Source organism: Zeugodacus cucurbitae, chromosome 5, assembly GCF_028554725.1.
Source record: "Zeugodacus cucurbitae isolate PBARC_wt_2022May chromosome 5, idZeuCucr1.2, whole genome shotgun sequence".
NCBI classification, from domain to species: domain Eukaryota; kingdom Metazoa; phylum Arthropoda; class Insecta; order Diptera; family Tephritidae; genus Zeugodacus; species Zeugodacus cucurbitae.
This window is the reverse complement of record NC_071670.1, coordinates 35,947,735-35,953,791: the sequence shown is the minus strand read 5'-3', so window position 1 is coordinate 35,953,791 and position 6,057 is coordinate 35,947,735.

Here is a 6,057-nt window from a genome sequence, read left to right as displayed (position 1 = left end):
GCCCTATATGTGTGTATGTATGTATGTATGTTATGCTCTCATTTCGATTTGCATATTGTATTTTCAAAATTTCATTGATATGCAGACAAACACAGGAATAGCCGAAGCTAATGAAATTGGCAAGATAAACACATGCACACACACACTCACACGCAACAACACTAGTGTGGGCTTACAGTGTGGCTACTGTGTTGTGGGCATAAGTTTAGCTATGATATTAGGGCTCGCACAAATATTGAATATACGAATTTCATATTTAAATATAATCAATGAAACTATTTCATGCAGAAATCTGTACTTAGAAATATATACCTATATGAATTTAGATTATGTACGTAGTATGTATGTGTGATCAAATATAAAGTATGTACATACCGAATAGCACATAGCGAGAAGATATGCTGCTGATCTCAGCTCTCAAACACTTCGCACATAATTTAATATTGTTAGTTTTTGTTGAAATCTTGTCGGGGTTGCCATATTTCAACATCTAGTTGTCATAACTTCATGTCTCTAATTGTTGGTATAAATTGAGTTAATTTTACTAAGCGTTTCAAAGCATTTTACAAGCTTGTGCAATTTATGATTCATCTGGCATAAACAACGAGACAACAGTAGTTGCTCTGTTCTATTGCTGTTATTGCCGGAATTTATGTAAGTACTTTTAAGAGTATTCAAGTGTAATAGCTATGCTTAGAACTTTACTTTGAGAACGCTTTCATTAGCTTTTCCATATAAGAAACTGGTGAATTTGAAATAATGATGCAAAATTATGGTTCGGCAATATACGAGGTAGTAAACGACGATGAAAGCGAAACTCTGAATACTTCATTGTAAGATCTCTATATGGCGCTGGTGAGTCACTACGAAATTTTCTTGTTTCCAAAATCCCAAAATTATATTGAGTACATTTTTGGTAAGTGTAGTTGGATAAAATCTTCCATTCAACTATTTTAGCATAGGCTGTTGATAATCTCATTGCAGAAATTGAACTTTTATCTATTTGTTTTAAAAGCCCCCAAAATATGATACATAAGGAGAGTTCCTCCATCGTTATTTGAATATGGTGAATTTATGTGTCGGGAGATTATGTATGGTAAGGTAAAATGAATATAAGTGTTTTGAGCTATTTATGACTAAACTCGACTTAAGTATGGTGAATCCGGGATGGTTGATTTTAATGAGTAATTGTGTGTTTTTAAAACGAAGTTTAATAAAATGTATGAATTGCGGAAGAAATCGCTCTCATACCAAAAGAGTGAAGTTTGAGTGTAGAACTGTAATAGAGATATCAATATAGAAAATATATGTTTTCTATAAATATCTGAATTTAGAATATAATAATTGGTAGCTTTTGTGTCTAAATAAATTTTCAACACTAGAATATATTGCTAGGTAAGGCAAAGTAACGGTATATCGGGTTCCGAAATCAGTACTTACTATATATATAAAAACTATTGCTCTTCGGTATATGGGTGATTCTACGATAAGAGGTAACTTGTGCGGCAATCAGCTTAAAGTATTGTTTTTATCCTTTATGTTGCTATTTTTTTAAATGAATCACATCATATTAATGTAATGTATTAAAAAACATTACAACTTACTGCGTAATTAACGCATTTTTTTCTGAAATTCCTTACAAAGTCTAAAAAAGTATCTCCCCTGGCTTGTTTAATTGCTACTTTTTATTTAACTTTCGGACAATACATATATTTTTTGTATGAGATGCTAAACCCAAACTAAGTTCAATCGGAAGTAAAATAATAAAAATTAAGTATTGTTAAAAAAAAGCAAAATTATTTTGTTTATTTCATATAGTTTTTAAAATTAACTTTTGTCCCGATCTTTTTATGTATCTACACTGCCAAATTTTGTTTCGTTTGTACGACATACATTCAAAGACGGTTGCATTGAAGTTAACAATACTAATCGCGAAATCCGTTTGAGCACTGTAGTTTTTTAGTTATTGCGCCCCGAGTGTGCGGTGTACTTGATTCGAAAACTGATTTTGTCTCTCCCCTGGCAATTCATACAACGTATACTATTAATTTAATTTATTTGTCTTCATTGTCCTAAATTACTAATACTGTGATAATTAAAGTGAAATAAATAATTAACCCAAAAAATAATTCAGTCAATTAAAACAATTAATTTTTCCATGAATACATCTCTCCCCTGTCGTATTTCCCCTGGCAAAATAACTGTCAGGGGAGAGAGGTAGGGACCAGGGGATTTACTATTCATCATGACACTCGGGCCGGAAGTCGTGAGCTGCTTGAGTCTTGAACATTACTCCTTACCCACCTCCAGCCATCGCCAGCATCAACAAAACCAAAAATATTAGCCTCGCAATCCAACGCAGAATCGCTCTTACCAACAGATGCTAGTTTGGACTGACTGGACATTTAAATGTTAAAGTTCTCTCTCGATGAACCAAAACCAAGTCCCTTATCATCCCCGTCCACCTTTGTGGTACAGAAGAGTGAATGAAGTCGGTATCCGATGAGACGGAACTACGTTTTGTGGAAGATTTATGGTCCTTTGAACAAAAGCGAATACCGCAGATGATGGAATGACGAGCTATACGACGACACTGACATAGTTCAGCGAATAAAAAGACAGAGGCTACGTTAGCTAGGTCATGTTGTTCGAATGACGAAAGCGCTTCAGCTTGGAAAGAGTTCGATGCATTAGCCGCTGGTGAAAGCAGAGGAACAGTAAACCCTCCATTTCATTGGTAAAACTAGGTAAAAAGTGACCTGGTTTCTATTGGCATTTTCATTTGTCGCCAAACAGCAAAAAGGAGAGATGAATAGCGCGTTCAAACAGATTCGCCTATAATCGCATAAGCGGTATGGCAAATCCACGGCAAATCTTCTTTTGAAAGGGCAGAAGATATATTACGTCTTTAAAAAGTCAGAAATGTTTTTGAAAGATCTTAAGATTTTAATATTTAATATTTGTTTCGTTTATTTAGGTTAAAGAGTGAATTTATTGATTTGTTTTTTTTTTTTTTTAATTTTATGGTTTATTCATCTAGGAAAGATAGTACCTTTAATTTGTAATACTATTTTAAATTAAATTTTTGCTTTTGGTAAAATAATAATCTACCATAAACTTTACGCCCAAACAATTATAATATTTTAAGTTTTAGTTATTAGGAATATACTATTAAATATATCGTTTTGATTTTATCGTATTTTCCATTACTTTTGTTTTTCTTTAAAAGCCATCAATACCACTTGGATTTCTAGGCAACTACTTCACAATTGTAGCTTGCCAAAACAGCGCCTATGGCATCCCTACTGCCATTAGCGCTTATGAATTTGTGTAATTATTCATTTGGGTATATGTAAATAATATATTAAAATCTTAATTATGTGTATGGAATATAATTAACAATAGTCTAAAGTGCATAGTAAATATAGTTGACACATGCTGTCAATATAAGTATTTACTCTGCGCGCTTTTATTACATTGTATACCTTTGCGTATTGTTTTATATAATTTGTTATTGTAATTAGCAATATTACAATGCTGTAAATAATAATATTTGTTCGGAAACAACCTGTATAATTTTGTTTTGAGCAGTTATTTGTAAATTGTAAAATAATTAAACATAATTAGTAATGCGGGTTGTCGAATGACGATTATAGTGACTGATATAGAATCTTCTATAAGTGGGATAATAAGAATCCACAACTTGATAAATACCCGTACTAATTATGATAAATTAAGTATTTATTTAGTTCAACTAACCCATAATACAGCAATCAGAAGGTAAAGGGATAGATAGTATATGACTACAGTGGTCATACAGTCGAGTCGCCTTGACTAATGAAAACAAATTTGTGTAAAATATTATATATTGAAAATGGGATTTAGTGCAATAGTGTTAATTATCTAATGAATCTAAAGCTCTAAGTAGAGCTTTCTTTAACACGTTGGCTGCCAGTGTATCACCGGTGATCACACCAAAAAACTACAATATGAAAATATCTGACTTTCGGCAAAATATAATTCTAAATTTAAGGGGAAGAGATAGCGCTTCAATTTCGCGAACACCTCCTCAAGGCAAGCACATTTTGACGACATCAGTGGAAGTAACAAAGGACGGAAGGCGAAAGAGATATCGCTGCGGAGGCTGCTATTCTGAACTGAAGACTCCAACCTCTTCGTCAGCTGCAAGGAAGAAGGCCAAACTTGTATCCACATACTGCGGACAATGTCCTCGGTCTCCATTCTTATGCCTCAATCAATTTTGAGCAAATACATTGAATTTATATAATTTGTTTTTGTTTACAGGAATGAATTGCAGTTTCTTATTTATAATTGAGTATTATTTTTTTTAAGTTGTGTTTTACTATGAAATTAAATATTTTTTCTTTTAAAATTAGCTTACGTCTTTCTTAAAACTCCTTCCATTAAGGCCCCAGCCCCTAAATTCTAGAAGCCTAGGCGTATATCACCGGTGATACATTGGCACCTGGGAGTAGTTTTTTGCTGTGATCACCGGTGATACATTGGCAGCCTACGTGTTAATGAAAATATTTGCTCCCTGATCCCATACTTTTCATAATAAATGTTAATATATCGAGAGATAAGCAATAAGTGTTTTATTATTACTCATACGCCATGCACATTTTTTAGTAAAAAAACTTATTAAAATTGGATTCGTTAAAAATTAAAATTTGTTCTTTAAAAAATAACTGTTATAAGAAATCTAAATATTATCACATGCATGTACACTCTACAAATGGTAAGAGTTAAATTCCAACAACACAATTCGTGCATCTTTATCTCGTCAGCCAACACTATTGACCACTCACATGTGCTCTTTACACTTAACCCAATGTATACTCAGGCATATTTGTGTGCATATTTATGCAATTGATTTGTATTCAAAGTCCGGCGCATTGGCATGCGATCGATGTGCAGTATCAAAACTGATAGCCGGAAATGAGTGTCCTGTGAACTTTGCGCACATTTCTTTCGAGCAGCTGCCAGCACGGCCGCCTGCCTGCCAGCCTGCTATTCAATAAATATGTGAGCAGTCACGAGTAGTTTGATGTATGACTACTATAAGTGTGTGTGTGGATGTATGTATGTATGTGCGCGTTAATGCACTTGATGGAATTTCAATTCCTTTATGCTTGTTGTGCAACGAAAACCTAGCAATGTTCCAGCTTTTTTGCAAATATTTTTTAGTCTTTCAACATACAGACGATGTACGTGCTATCGTAGGTGTGCATGTATGTCTAAATTGTTTGCATATGCAGCGAGCGTTTGGCTGCAGCTTAAAACTTGACTTGACTTGAGTGAGTGTTTGCCCAGCAATCAAAGGCAACTGCCTCGTAGCCTTTTCATGTTTGCATATTTTTCTTAATATTTGGCATTCCAGTCAAAGAATCAAAGAACAGCAGTTAAAGTGCCGAGTCCTCCTCTACGTCGCAGTGTCTCATTCATTCGTAAGTCAAGCGCACTTGTCATAGGCAGCAATTTAAATTTATTGCATTCCATATCAGTTGACTTGTGGACAACTTTGTGTTGGCTTTCAATTTTAAGATTTCAATGAAGTATTTAAGTTAGAATTTTGGTATATTGGACTGTGTTTATGGTGTGAATTTGAGAAATTATGTGTGGATTTCACGTAGGATAAACTAAACTCAGTTCCGACTAATTGTATTTGGCGCCTGTTTTATACAACTTCGTGTGATATATATATATTCTTATCCCAAGATTAAAGATGAAATCCGTAATGTGGCTATACCGACCAAGGGTAACAGTTTGTACGATTTTTGAGGTTTTTGACAGATTTTTGCATTCTGGATGCAGAGCTGAGTCATAAAATTACTATTATCTATTAATTACGTGAATTTTAGTATTTTGAAAAAAAAAACATTAAAATGAACATTAATGTCATCGCCTTTAAAATAGTCTCCATTCGATGTCTAATCTTCATATATGGATATGCGCCATAGAAACTAGTAATGCCCAACAGTTATTCTATATTCATGTTTCTAGGACTGAGAGGGAAAGTCGAAATTTCACGAAAAT